This window comes from Periplaneta americana, chromosome 3 (genome assembly GCF_040183065.1).
Source record: "Periplaneta americana isolate PAMFEO1 chromosome 3, P.americana_PAMFEO1_priV1, whole genome shotgun sequence".
Lineage (NCBI taxonomy): Eukaryota > Metazoa > Arthropoda > Insecta > Blattodea > Blattidae > Periplaneta > Periplaneta americana.
This window is the reverse complement of record NC_091119.1, coordinates 63,265,379-63,281,797: the sequence shown is the minus strand read 5'-3', so window position 1 is coordinate 63,281,797 and position 16,419 is coordinate 63,265,379.

Here is a 16,419-nt window from a genome sequence, read left to right as displayed (position 1 = left end):
ATTTTCTCTACTGTTCTTATTACATTAGTTATTAGGTCTATTTTAAATTAAGAATAATATTTGTTCATAAAATGAGTGTGCTTTAAAGATTTAGGGCCGTTTATTAACAAGTTTGTCCACGGAAAGAAGTTTTTCTTCCAAGAATCGCACTAAAAACTAGTGTAGTTGCTTAATTCCATGTCACAACAAAGGCTCTCGTCACTCGCAAATATTTCCATGGAGAAGCAAATTGTGCACATAATTATAAAAAAAATCAGCCTTTTCACGACGATGTTACTGATAAATTCGCTGCCATGAACAGAAGGATTGAACTTGTCTTCATAAAATTGCTATGATTAATTATTTGTTACCGTTAATTTATTATTACATTATTATTATTATTATTATTATTATTATTATTATTATTATTATTATTATTGTTATCGCCATAAAGATACGTATTTAATATACTAAGAGATTAATTATCAAGAAAGTACAGTAATTTAAAGTGTAGCGAAATGAAAATTACAAATATTAATGAACAGAAGCATGTTGAACTGAGGGTAATTCTAGGTACAGAACTACATCACGAGAAGGCAATAGCAGAATGCTGTTAATTCTCGGTTAGCAATATGCGATGTTAACAACAGTAATTCAGACAGCGGAGAACTTCTATAACACTGTAATATGCCAAAGTATTTAATGTTACCTGGAAAATGAAATTATGATTTAACAACATTGAAACATTATACTAATTTTATGATGTTATAAAACTATTTTATCTTCTTGTATTTAAGGTGTGATTACGATTACCACTGTAGCTGTAGATTTAATTTTTCTAGACTTCGTCTTAATTAAATTGGTCTTTTCAAAATCATACACAGATGTGCACTCATGTTGGTCTGATGGATGCTAATAGGGAACTGTGTTTCTGGACAGCAGACAAGAATATATTCAGCTGTTCTAATGTTATGTCAATGCCGATTATATCAGCCGCTTATCATCTGCCCAAGCCATCTAGTATGTTATTTTACTTATTCAGTAAGTTTTAGAAGTATAATGAAATGCCAATTACAATAAAAATCAATATTTTGTCTGTACAATATAAATTTGGTATGGGTAACGTTATGTAACATACAATGTTAATACTTAAAATATTAATACAGTAACAATTTAGATTATAAAAACCCAAATAATTTATTTTTTATTAATGTCCCTCAAAAGAATACACGTTTCAGCTGCCTTTCCGGTAACTGTGGTAGTCCGAAATTACATTTGTAAATATTAATCGTGCTTTAATTGTTTCCTTTAATTCTCATCTCCAGAAAAAAAAAATCATCACAGAGACATTTATCAACTTAAGTTACTTTAAATGAATTGCAATCCAAATAACATTCAAGGAAATCTCTGGACGCTATTTTCTTCTCATAATTATGTAAATAATTTATTTTTAACTATATCATGTTCTTGTAACGCCTCTCCAGTGAGTTCTGTGGTGCTCCATGGATGGATAATTTTTTAACTATTGCATATTAACTATAACTATATTGCATGATATTGCGTAAATTTTAAAATACTACAGTCCTCATGTTGAATAAATAGTTTGTACGTTTTCTGAAACTAATTATGAAAGTAATGGGAAAGTTGATAGATTTTTTTTTCTTTATTCTTCGTAATTAATTTAATTTGTAAAAATGAATTGTATTAACTATATGCTTTGGCGGTTTTACTATACCTAAATGAAGGGTACACGGGAAAAACGATCAAGGTCCACCAAAAATCGAAATTGAGTTAATAATGCTATCTTATAGTGGAAAGGAAGTACTATCATGTGGTCTAGCTAGTAATAAGAAATAATCGTTCTTGACATTCCACTACGTCAATTTCTATTAAATACACACATAACAAAGTATTAAGTGCTTAAACTTTAAAATTCGTTTTTCTCGAAACTTTCTAAAATGGACCTTGATCGTTATTCCCGTGTACCCTTCGCAGGGACGTATTTTGCGGGCTACCGGGGCTACCGGCGGTAGCCCAAGGAAATTACAAAAGAAAAAGTTTATAATATAACATAATGTAATAATTTTTTATTATTAGTTTTACCATAGTAATTAAAATTAAAGTAATTGTTAGATATATTTTGTGTAATAATAGGGTCAGCGGTAGCCCAAACCCTTTAACCAGTATACGCCACTGACCCTTCAAATATAGTTACTTAACTTTTATTTTGAAAGACCTTTTCTTATAGAATGAGACAGAATTGTACAACTAATTTTAGTTGGTTCTAAATACAGATAGTGCGAACTTGGAAAAAAGCCTAAACTGTGTTTTGCCTTGGTATCATGAATTTCGAAGGTATTTATTTATCTGTTGCTCTGTGGAACGGTAACATTAGGAAATTTTCTTTAATTATGATGAACAGTTTTCAGAACATGGGAGGGGTTATAGTAGGAAGAAGAAGAATAAAGTGCATAAGATTTTCTGATGATATAGTGTTGTTAGCAGAAGAGAGACGATACCATGCACCTTTCCAAAATCCCTCTTTTTGACAGAAGTCTTCCATGAAAATCCTTTTCTCTAATGTAAATTTCAGTTGTGTAATTTGAGCGACCTTATCTAAACAAAGAATGTGAAAATTCGATCGTTAAAGGTAACTAAAGTGGAACTGAGGAAAAATTGAGGAATAATTAGTTGTGTTAAATCTTAAGGGGAATACGAATAGAATAAACCAGTAAAAAGGAAAGTAGTAAAGAGAGTTAAAGTAAATTAGAAATTGTAAGTAAAGAATATCGAGTGTTTTATGTACGGTACTACAGAAAGGAAGAATCTGGGAAGTACATTAGAGTGGAATTGAAAATGAATGCAAATAGACAGAGTGAGCCATAAAAGCTGTACCAATGAAAGAGAAAAGTGGTGAGTGAATTGAAGAAGTAATAGTAAGGAAGTACTGCAAACATTCGAATATTGGAACATTGGCTGAATGCAAGAGTAAAATTCTGAGAAAAGATCAGTGAAAAAATAGGGTAAATAATATAATATTGCATTGTAGATGAAAGAGTGGAATATAGATCATTAGTAAATATTAGTCAGAGATAAAAATATTTGAAGATAAACAGAAAATTAGGGATAATAGAAATGAAAGGCAGCAATGATAGCAGAGGAGGATTAGTTAGATTGTAGCCGAGAGTGTTTCTAAACAAAAGTAATGTAGACAAGTATTGCATAGTTATCAGAAATAGGATAGAGGGAAGACAAAGGAAGACTACTACTAATACTACTACTACTACTACCATTAGTGCTACTGGTGCCACTACTGCTACTGTTGCTGCTGCTACTGCTACCGCTACTATACAATGAAACAACTTAGGAGCCATAATCAGAGAGTTCACCCTTTTCAATTTTCCAAAAAAATTATAAAATTTTTTTTTAATTATAGGTTTTATTAAAACAATACATTTTCCTATACTCATCTTAAAGTTTATGTGTGCTGTGATTTCCGAGAAAGTTCACACAGCTACCCACCAACTGTGTATTTAATAATATATTTTTTTAATTTCCACTTTTCAGTAGTGACTCTCATCTCCGTCTCCTTAAGGAACAGAATTGATATTCTCACAGAATCAATTATACTGGCTTACATATTTAATAGTTTAATTCACTTATGCAACGGAATTTCTTTATGAGGTCCACATAAACCGATACACATCCACCTCCACCCATACACACATATGCACAAACTGTCAGTGGCCTGCATAGACTATTTCCAATACATGTAAATCTTATTCTTAAGGGGTGGTGGTTGTATAATTTAAATTTCTTCCTATTTGATGGTCATTTTTCCTATAGTCTTCCTGTTGCTGCAACAACTAAAATTTGAGATTGCTAAAATAAGAGGGGGGGGGCAGAAATCTGGGGGGGGGAAGGGACACTATAGTTCACCACAGCGAATATAAATCAGCCATTTTTAAGATAAATTCAAAACTTCTTTGTCATTTTACTCCTAAAACCACATTCTTTAACATAGTTATGGCATAACTTTGATAATCGTTTTCAAAATGTTAAACTAAAGAGTACATTATCTTAGAAAGCATTTTGAAATATTCAGATAGTCAATATAATATGATATAATATAATGTTGTTTTATTAATTCGGTCTAATTGACATATCACAAATATAAGAAGTCAATGACACTTACCCATGTAAGTGATCATTGTGTACTATACAAATATAAAACATTAAAATTAAGCAAACGTTTTCGCCCTTCGTGCATCATCAGGCTATTTTTTTACATACAATATCTTGTACATTTTGTCTCATATTGTGGAGCGAATGATTAATCATAACCTTTAATAATGAAAATAATAACTATTTAAATTGACTTATGGTAATTAGCAATCTAAAATTAATGTACAGGTATGAAAATTTAATACATAAAATTGTGGCTGCACTGCTGTGTTGTGTTTAAATTATAGCATCATAAAACTGTGAACATGATAAAAACATTTCATTCCTCTTTAAACTTCATAATTTCACATCGCGTCACATCAGTCGGCAAGATCATCGTAACTAAGTCAACCGCATTTCATCGTAAGTACATTCATGCAATTATTATATTCAATTCTGATATTAAATTTCATTACAGATAAAACCCAGTATCATTTCTTCTTAATGTAAATGTCAACATAGATAACCAGTGCAGTGCACACGTTCTTAAATGTGAGTATTTTCGACAATAATTTAATAAATTTCAACATTGCGTCATATAGGATTCTCTACATAATAACTAATATATTTCAGATTGATTTCACCATAACAAGTAATGAACCATTGAGACAAGACTAACAGCAAAACATCCAATTAATGAAATTATGAAGTTTAAAGAGGAATGAAATGTTTTTATCATGTTCACAGTTTTATGATGTTATAATTTAAACACAACACAGCAGTGCAGCCACAATTTTATGTACTATTTTCATACCTGTACATTAATTGTAGAATGTTAATTACCATAAGTCAATTTTAAATAGTTATTATTTTCATTACTAAAGGTTGTGATTAATCATCCGCTCCACAATATGAGACAAAATGTACAAGATATTGTATGTAAAAAAATAGCCTGATAATGCTGGAAGGGCGAAAACGTTTGCTTAATTTTAATGTTATATATTTGTATAGTACACAATGATCACTTACATAGGTAAGTGTCATTGACTTTTTATATTTGTGATATGTCAATTAGACTGAATTAATAAAACAACATTATATTATATCATAAAGAGTACATTTTAAGAATAAATTTTAGAGATACTTTTTATAGAAACATGAGAAGATATTTCTCAAAGCAACAAAATAACAAATCTCTGTTACACAGAAAAGTTTCCTAATAGCCTAAGAACGTGTGTTTCAAATATCATGCATGTAGTATTAATAGTTCCTAAGATATAAAGATATTAACACTTTTGTGTGAGAATAAAGCAAGCAAAAAATTTAAGTTACCAGAAATTACAATCAAAGTTTAGTGTAATTTAAAAACTCTGTGCACCAGAGCTTTAAAAATGACAGCTAAAAGGGGAAAAATGTGCATTAAATTTTGTGTGATGAAATTTCCAAATTTCAAAGATTATTTTAAAAGAAGCATTTTTCTTTTTAAAAATTGACTGATTTTCCACCACATTTTAACCATCCTTTACCCTTGATATCCCTGTACAACAGAATTTAAAAAATGACAGCTAAAAGAGCAATAAATGTGCATTAAATTTTGTGTGGTGGATTTTTCAAATGTCAAAGATTATTTTAAAGCACGCATTTTTCTTTTTAAAACTTTACTGGTTTTCCACGACCACATTTTAACCATCCTTGCTCCTTGAAAACCTTGTGCACCAGAGCTTTAAAAATTTTGTTATAGCATAAATCCGCATTCTTTTTTATATAATATATATTTCTCACATATCACAAAGTACAGTATTTTGTAGCAAAGTATTTTTTTTAATTCAATGGTTTTCAGTCATATTAAAGCCATCCTCTATCCTTAACATCCCATGTAGCATTTGCAATGAATTTTCCTATTCTTTTTCTTTTTGTATTAAAGTCTTATTTTCTTATTGCTTGTCTATTTTTATTTAGTTAACATTAAGCAGGAATCTGAATGTTTATATTTTCGTTACATATTATTAAAGTGTAGTATACATATCTAGAATATGATATTATGTTTTGTTATATTTCGTTATGTGACTATTTTCTAAATTTTGAAGGAAGATTTCTGCTATAAGGGATCGCTCATGGCAGAAATTCAAAACCAACATATAAAGCCAATACGTTTAAAAGCTTACACGCTAATTTAAAATTTACGTACGAAGAACAATACAGATCAATTAACTTTCTTGATTTAACCCTCAAATAAAACGAGCTAAGTCCATATACAATATTTCGAAAACCCATAACTACGGTATATAACACACCATATATCAAACCACCCTCACTCATATAAAATCAGCAAACTTATCTTACTGACAGGTTAATAAACACACCAATAAACAAACAATCTTACAAAAAAGAATATAATTACATATCGATGACCCAGAACCAGACTGTTCCAAGTCCATTTTACTTCTCCTTTTCAGGAGAGCTATTTTAAGCTCCTGACATTCAAAGCTTCATGAAAAAAATTGAAAAAGCTTCATAGCAACCTTATGGAGAGGAATATTTACAGTTTTGTTCGATTCATATATGCAGACAAGAACTGGAACACAATGAAACACAGATTTATTTCTTATAAAAAGTTGGACTTAAAATAGTCTGGTTCTCACCCATCGATATTACAATTAGCAATATAAAACGGCTTCAACAAAAAAAATAATATAAAACTTTATACACAAACGTTTTAGAACACAAAAAAATAAGACACACACTATTCTGCAACCCACAGAATCTAAAAAGAAAAAAAAAAAACACATGGGCATCCATGACATATATAGGAAAAATAAACAATCAATTACACTAGCCTGCGAATTTCAACTTCGTGTTTGTTGCCTGAAGTAAATAATGTGGTGTTACTGTATATAATGTCGATGTGCTGAATTCGAATTTTCAATCCGTTTACTTCTATCACGTCACATTTGTTTGCAAAATCACTTTAAATGTACTGTATAATTACGTGAATTTCATCACAGACTTCTTCATTTCACTTTTTTATTTCAAATGCAAAAGCAATATTTAAAAGACACAACTTGCTGCAATTATGTGTATGGTTGTTCATATATGTCACTAGAGCGTTTTTGCTTTGTTTTGTCTTGTTTACTTTACTATTGCATGTATAAATTAGCACAATGCATCACACAAAAAATTACACCACTTCTTCTTAGTTTTGTCTTCAAGTATTTCACGCTTTAACATCCAACAATAATGAGGATGCATACTGGTGCTCCATCGTCCCTGGCATCTCCTTTCGAACTCCTGCAGATCCTTGTGAAATCGTTCACCTTGCTCTTCACTCAAAAATCCTAGATTTTCGGGGAAATAATCTAGGTGAGAAAACAGAAAATGAATTTTGATACTCATGTTACAACCAAGTTCCTTGTATGGTTCAAGCATGTTAGCCATATTGTTTCGGTAATTAGGTCCCTTGTGTTACAAAGAAATTTTAAAACAAATTCACAGAAAGATATCCATGCTGCTTTCCCCTTTTCATCCACAGTGTTTTTAAATGCTGCATCAGACATCTGTTTTCTTTTGTCAGGACCATTAAATATATCTTCTTTTAATTTGCTTCAGATAGTAGTGGAAATTTCTCACATATGTACTTGAAACAGTCTCTTTCCTTATTTAAAGCCACGTTCTGCAGCACCCGACTATGGTAGATAGTCACTGTCACTCGTCACAATTTCCCTCACCTCTACATCAGACTCAGATGAAAACTATTCAAGATTTTCTAGTCGCACAGTGAATGGTACATCAGGCCCATGGGGTACAGGTAAAATGGCTGACTGAATAACTGGATACACGATTTGCTTTTTATTTTTAGAATCGTACCCCTTCACATCACACGAACAGAAGTAGCAGTCATTACTATGGTTCGACTGCTCTCTCCAAACCATAGGTACTCCAAAAGATAGCAACAGTCTTCTGCCGTTCATCCAATGATGAAGTTCTTCAATCCATACTCTATTGTCGGACCATCGGATCTATGCCCCTTCAGCGCTGTCGTCATTCTTGGAAAAGTTAACGCTTCTACTCACCCCATCCCACCTGTTTCTCTCCCACTATGTCAAACAGCAGGCCACGAACCTTGCCGAATAGGGATGTTGCCAAACTTCCGTCAAACAGTGTCATATCTCTTGAATATTGCTTATAATACTGTAAGGTTAATTATTACTTATTCATAATTTAATTTAAGTAGGTCTAATGACGCTGATTGACTTATGCAAAATGCTATTACTTGCTTAATATTTCTTTCACCACTCCGTGCTACAGTATTCATGTTGAGTTGACAACACTGGACTGCAAGTGCAAATAAACTGTCCCGCAAGAAGGCTCAAAATTGTGAGTAATGGGGAAGAGAAAGAGAGAGAGATAAAAAAGAGAGAAATAGGAATACAGGGAGAGAAATGAATTGCCGAGGCTGAAAAGGACTTAAGATTCAGTTCGCATATCTTACAGGGGCACAGATCTGATGGTCGGACTATACATACTTTGTGTGGTGCCCAAGCTTTACTTTGATCTCCAAGTTTGATTCCAAAATGAGCAAGATATGACTTTTTCACAAAATCTGTAAAATTACGCCTCTGCTTAGGCAATGTGTACATTTTATATAAGTTATATAACAAAAATGGTCTGGATTATTTATACATTCTCGATGCGACATGGTAAATACTTTCTTACTGAACTAAAAACTCTCAACTTTCTACTACAGAATAAAGCTTCAAAAACTGATTTCGTTTCGTTTCCAGATGAAACACAGAATATTGAAGTATGAGAGGAACTAGACAAGTTGAGTTGAGTCTCTCACCAAGATATGGCTGACATTTCTATCTCCCACAAATAAAAATAATGGCAAGGCTGCACGTTATTTCACCATTACTTCCTTATACGCTTGCACCCTCTATCTGCTAAGAAACATCTGTTATCCTTGATTTTCAATATAAACATCTTAAAAATATGTTGAATACATTTGGTTTTCATATCTTAACATACTAAAACTTCAGTTGTTGAAGTATTATAGTTCAAATAATAACGCTATAAATTGTCGTAATCTATTATAAGAAAATTGGAATAACAAAAAAAAAAAAAAAAAAAAAAAAATGGTACGTAAAAGGAACTTTCTGGCTTCGAATTTGACTTCAGCATGCTAAAAATACCCTAAAAACATTCAAACTTTGGAGGCAGAAATTTCATCACAGACTAGTGTTATCAGCCTTTCAAAAATAAAAAAAAACAAATGTTACACATAAGACGAATAATACATTAAACAGCATTATAACAAGTAAATTGGGAGAATGGCTTCGCGGTGAATGAGACAATAGTCGCCCTATGTTAGGATATAATAATAATTAATAATTATTTATTTATTTAATCTGGCAGAGCTAAGGCCAGTAGGCCTTCTCTTCCGCCCAGCCAGACTCTAATTCTAATTGAATACAATTGCTTACATAGCATAGGCCTACTTCACGTACTTTAGCCATGAATTCTTTCACTCGGCCTGTCATAGAAGCGGCTCAATCTCTAAAACACTAATGCAATCCTCCCATGTCAATTCATTATGGACCACATATTCATTAGTTGTACGAAACATTTCTTTACCGGTTGCTCGCTGGGGCAGTTTGCACAAAAAAAATTGCATTTATATCCCCATCAATGTACCGAATGTAGGAAAGAAGGTGTGCATGACCGCTAATATCGGTGGACACATTGATATGAAGTGAGAACTTCTGACTGCTCTTTATTTTATCCTTCATAATGTCTTCGATGTCATTAGCTATGTTAACTTGGCGGTTGTGTCAGCAGAGAGAGGAATTTAATTTTAATTAATTTTATTAATTTCAGACAATAAAAGGTAATAGTTCGCGTCTCACCTTTCACATTGTGGAGGCACACAGGTTGCGGAACACTGTTCTAGAATAAGGTGCTTAGGAAAATATTTGGGGCTAAGAGGAATGAAGTTACAGGAGAATGGAGAAAGTTACACAGCAGTCTAGTATATACAGTCACGAAGCTTGAGTTGTGAGGGTGCTACTGTCGGTGACTCAGGAGAAGACGAGAGCAGACTGAGGAGGAAGGGATGTGAACAGATAATGTACGACAACACGTTCAATATTTGTACTGCAGTAAGCGGAAACATTAGGTCTCCTTCTGTTCAACTTAGCTTTAATTTCCATACGCATTGTTACTCATGTTTCCTGTACGAGTAATAATCTGGCTACTGGAATGCTTATCTGAGCGATGTTTATAATAATCAGCAGCGATAGTCAAGAAGGTCACATTCTTTCCACTCGTCTTCTCCTGAGTAACGGACAGTAGGAACAATAGACTCTGCAGGTACTGTTTCGCATTGTCTGTAATGAGGTAATATTAGCGATCTTAGTGGTTAGCAACTATCTATGGATGCTTATTCACTGGCTGACCATGACTATATCTTTGAAAAATATTGGAGTGCAAGAGGCCAAATGACTTCATTGTCAAACGCCTCGCAATAGAAAACGAAAACAACAATATATTTACTACGTATTGAGCTTCGTGACTGTATATACTAGACTGTGGTTACACAATGCAGAACTGCAAGCATTGCATTCTTCACCTAACGTAATTGGAACATTAAATCCAGACGTTTGAGATGGGCAGGGCACATAGCACGTATGAGTGAATCCAGAAATGCATATAGAGTATCGATTGGAGGACCTGAGGGGAAAAACGCCTTTGGGGAAGCCGAGACGTAGATGGGAAGATAATATTGAAGTGGATTTGAGGGAGGTGGACTATGATGGTAGGGACTGGATTGATCTTGCTCAGCATAGGCACCGATGTTGGGCTTATGTGAGTGCGGCAGTGAACCTCCGGGTTCTCTAAAATCCAGGTATAAACAGACAAATATTTAATTTCTTTTTAGATGTCAATAGTAATTTACTTACTTACAAATGACTTTTAAGGAATCCAGAGGTTCATTGCCACCCTCACATAAGCCCGTCATCGGTCCATATTCTGTGCAAGATTAATCCAGTCTCTATCATCATATCCCACCACACTCAAATACATTTTAATATTATCCTCCCATCTACGTCTTGGCCTCCCCATAGCTCTTTTTCCCTCCGGCCTCCCGACATTTTCTGGATTTGCCCATACGTGCTACATGCTCCGCCCATCTCAAACATCTGGATTTAATGTTCCTAATTATGTCAGGTGAAGAATACAATGCGTGCAGTTCTACGTTGTGTAATTTTCTCCATTCTCCTGTAACTTCATCCCTTTCAGCCCCAAATATTTTCCTAAGAACCTTATTCTCAAACACCCTTAATCTCTGTTCCTCAAAGTAAGAGTCCAAGTTTCACAACCATACAGAACAACCAGTAATATAACTGTTTTATAAATTCTTTCATATTTTTTGACAGCAGACTAGATGACAAAAGCTTCTCAACCGAATAATAACACGCATTTCCCATATTTATTCTGCGTTTAATTTCCTCCCGAGTGTCATTTATATTTTGTTACTGATGCTCAAAGATATTTGAATTAATAGTAATAATAATGAAATATAATGATTAATATTTATTTTGTAATATGATTATGTAATAATAATAATAATAATAATAATAATAATAATAATAATATTGGTAATGTTTGTATTGATTCGTATTTTCGTGACTTTACAATACCTACATTTTGCAGTAATCTTCAATTTGAAATACTATTTAAATACAGTTTACGTTTCACAGAATTCCTAATTTTCAGAAGGGCTGCAATATACGATTTATTTTGCATAGAGAGAGAGAGAGAGAAACTCATCCGGCCTTAAGTAAGGATGACCACGAGGATTCGGAAATGAATAGCAAACAAATACAATTAATTAAATATGAATAGTGTTATAAAAATAAAGTGTAATAATTAAGCACCATTGATTATCAATTGTAAAATAAAATCTTAGAAGATGACTAAATTATACTGATAAAAAAAAGATTTTATTTAAAATTAGCATATCCTTAATTAAGGCCTTCTGAGTGGTATAAATGAAATTGTATAATCTGCAGGGAATCTTTGAGAATTTGCGAGATGATTTTTTGAATTTCAAAAGATGATATTGATAATTGTTTTAAAAAATGATATGTAAATTTTGGTAAAGAACTCCGAGCACCAAAAAATAAACCTGTCACTGACCAATTGAAGAGAGGGATGTTATACTTGGCACTAAGGTAGGGAATACAAGGTTCATAAATGGTCCTCTTTTCCTGATGAGCTTGGCTGAGATCTCTCTCCATGCGTATAGTTGGATCTATGATAATAGCCTTTTGTTGTTGCCTGTTTATTGCTATTATATCCGCTCTTCTGTGAGAGTCGTCTTCAGAAATACAGTGGACCTCTTCATGAACTTCCCAACCCTTGTTCCGAAGAAGACAGCCGATAGCTCCACGGACTCTATGATGCCTGTTGTTACGCAATAACTCTCCTTTCCAACAAAAGCCCAACACGTGGCCAAGAGTTTCTGTCTCGTTGCAGCCTGGTTGATGGCAACGGGTTGTGCTGAAAGCTCTGCCAGGAACGGAGCGCACTGTAGTAAGGTTGCAGGACATCTTGATTGCATTAATATATTCTGAAGACGACAAATTCCTTTTGGTGCTGACCCATGAATTGGCTCTTGGATATTCTTCATAGATGACTACACCTTTCCCCCTATGAGGCAACTGACACCAGGAGTCAAACGATCTCTTTCGCAATTCATCAAGTAGATGTATTCCAGTTGTTCGAGATGTTATGTTGGCTTCAGGAATTTTCAGGCGCTTGAGAGCAGTTTTCTTCTCCTCTTCAAGATTCCTGACAAGAAGGAGATGGTCATCACTGACTTGTGAGAGTCGTTTACAGATGTAAAATGCTGAATATTAGCTTCCCATTCAGCCTTAATAAGCCCTAGACCACGTACTTTTTTAGAAGAATATAGCATGTCATTAGGTGTATCATCAGGAAGAGATATCATTTCTTTGACAGCACTTCTAATTACTTTATCCAGATCTTTAAGGAAGCTGTCAGGGAGCTGATCAAGTGGAGCACATTGCAAAGGATAGATGAGCCCAGGCCATATATATTCATTCACAATCTTCAATTTCTGATCAGGCTTCAGTAATGGAGTTTGTATAAGATTGTTAAGATCACGTGTTAAATTTGTTATAATTTTCTTTTTATCTAAGAATATTTTGTCGCGAAAATCAACTCCCAGATATCGAATTGTTTCAGATTTATCATTAGTACTATGTATGGCTGATCCATGAAGTGAAATGAGAGCTCCTTTAGTTAAAACACCTCTTTCGAGAATTATACACTTGCTTTTAATAGTGTTAATTTCAAGACCTAGTTCATCTAATTTACTTTCAGCCATATCAATGAGAGCTGTTGCTGACTTTTCATCTTTTCCAATATGAGCCAAATCATCAGCAAATGCAAAAGCACTTAGGTTTTGAAGATCATTGGAAAGTGTAAAACCATATTGGTTGCTAATTTCATGATCTGTTAAATTTTCAAGAATGCAATTTGGTGCCAAATTGAAAAGTATTGGAGACAATGGAGATCCTTGAGCAACGCCTCGTTTTATGCTTATTGGCTTGGTTTTTGTGTGGTTAGTTTCTATTTGAATTGTATTATTAGTTAATAAGGTACCAATAAGTCTGAACAAGTTCTGCGGAACGCCAGATGATTTAAGGGCTCTAAGAATATGTTCATGGGCAACAGAATTAAAGGCTTTAGACACGTCCAGAAACACGACACAACAGTCTTTCTTATTAAGCTTAGATGATTGAAGACAGCCATTTATTAAAGATGCATTGATATGAGTTCCAGGTATATTAATAAAACCTCTCTGATGAGCATTTAATACAATATAAGACCGAAGCTTAATGTCAATGGCTCTTTCAATAACTCTTCGAATGACGGAGTGAATAGTAATTGGCCTCCAATGTTTTAAATCGTTCACGTCGTCTCCTTTATGGATTAAAATTGTACGTGCTAATTTCATGAATTTTGGAACATGATTAAAACGAAGCATAGTGTTTGCAAGCAGTGTAAGAAATTTGGTAGCTTTGAGATGTCTTAAAACGCGTACTGTTATTCTATCTGGTCCAAGGGAAGTGTCAACTTTAATTCCAAATAATGCTTTATGAATATCACTCTCAGTAATCACTATATCTTCAGGAAATTGTATGGAATCTTCATCCTCATCAGAAAGAGGGGAGCTATTATTTGTAGTACTAAAAACATGTTCAAAATGTTCGGTTATCAGACGTGTCGAGATTTTACAAGTAGCTTTGTGATTTAAATTATGTAAAACTTTTCTTGCTACTTTACGTCTTTGATTGTAAAATTGATACTGGGTTAGTTCATACTCATATTTTTGCCTATTTTTCATTCGCTGTCTCTTAGATTTCTTTTGTGGATTGGATGTTGTTTGATAATTACATTTACTGTTAATTTTACTTACTTTACGAGCTTGATAATGCTTCACGGCTGGGTGTTGGGGTCCTGGCAATTCAGTCATTTGCTGTGTGAGAAAATGCCTAACATCTTCCATTAGAGCTTCAAAATCTTCACTTGTTCCTACAGACTGGATGTGGCATAGCTTTTCTTCCCACTCATTCATTGGATGAAAACTTATATGATCACTTTGTGTATTTTCTGGATAAGATATTACATCTTCACTCTGTTGGAAAACTTGAACAGGATCCTGATTGTTAACTACTACAGAATTTCGATTTGTTGTTTCGAGGGGTTTTTGCAAACTCTGTTGATATGTAGCTGAGGTGTCAGTAATGTTTTTGTTAGGTAAAATATTGCTTGCGTTATTAAAATCTGATGAATGAGAAAATGCTGTAGTATACCTATGTGCCAGTTTTTTCTTCTCTCTTCTGGATGGGCTTTACCCATATGTATATTTATTCCTGCATTGGATTTACATAATTTTATGCAAATTAGACAACGTGCTGCTTCTTCATTTGTGCTATCTTGTGACATTTTATAAGATAATTGTATATCAAACAAAATATTCGTATTTCACTATTGTGACTGACGCATTTCAACATTTAAATTTATAAAAGACATAGTTCGATAATAATATGCACAAAAAAAAAGTATAGACTATAAATTGTTTGTTCAGAAGTAAAAGCTTCGGAAGTTATTTATAATTATGTCCTTAGCAACCATGTATCAAATCCACAAATATATATAAAAGTAAATTTCTTCTGAAGGAATGAAAAATAACTGTCACTAACATTCACCTATATAAATAAGACTGTATTCTTCAATATTATCACTTCGAACAATAAATACTTAATGATATTACCAAGAAAGACTATATTAAATTAGAACTCCAGATCAAAACAATACCATTCAGTTCAGGATGGTAATAAAACAATGTAATGTATTAAAACCATAAAACCACTTTGTTCTCGATAATTTTTAAATTGTGTCATGCGTTCGGTAGTGTTTTTAAATGTGTCAGTCCAGTCGAGGCTTAATTATCAGCCCCCAATATGCTACACATATATTCCTAGAATCGCTATTGACGCTACAAAACGTAAATGTTTTTATTCCCTACTTATTGTTGCAGTTTTCAAGCAGAAATCGTAATATAACTTAGAAAGCTTACCTCGGTGGGAAGAGATTCATCCTGGTTGTCCCATGGGAATCGAACTGAGCTCCTCAGTACACATACTCTCCATAAAACGCTATCTTTGCTTGCTTTAATTGAAATCAAAAATCGTAATGGCGGTCCAATGCGTCATTTGCATTGTTGAAGACGGTATTGTTACACGTTGAGCAATGAACGCGAATTCCATAGAGAATGAAAAAATGGAACTTCCATCAGTCACGTAGAAGCTGTAGCTGTAGATAAGAAAATTGATAGTACTTGGATTAAGAACTTTCGGCTTGATTTTAAATGTAGTCGACCGGCCACAAGAGAATTGAAATATTCTCGTTTTCATATTTTATATTTAAAAGGATTATTTTTAAGTTTTCTGAAGAAATTGATATAATGTACATTTTATGATGCAGTTATGTATTTCACTCCTGTTAGTAATTTTAAGTATGGTATTATAGGTCGGTCAGTTTACTAAATAAAACACTTTAGGTTTAATGATTTTAACCATCACACAAAAATCTTAATGTAATAAGCATAAAAATTCTTACATGAATATTTATAATGAACAAAGTTTGACTGTTAATACAAATCAGTTAATAAAGATAAACAGATTA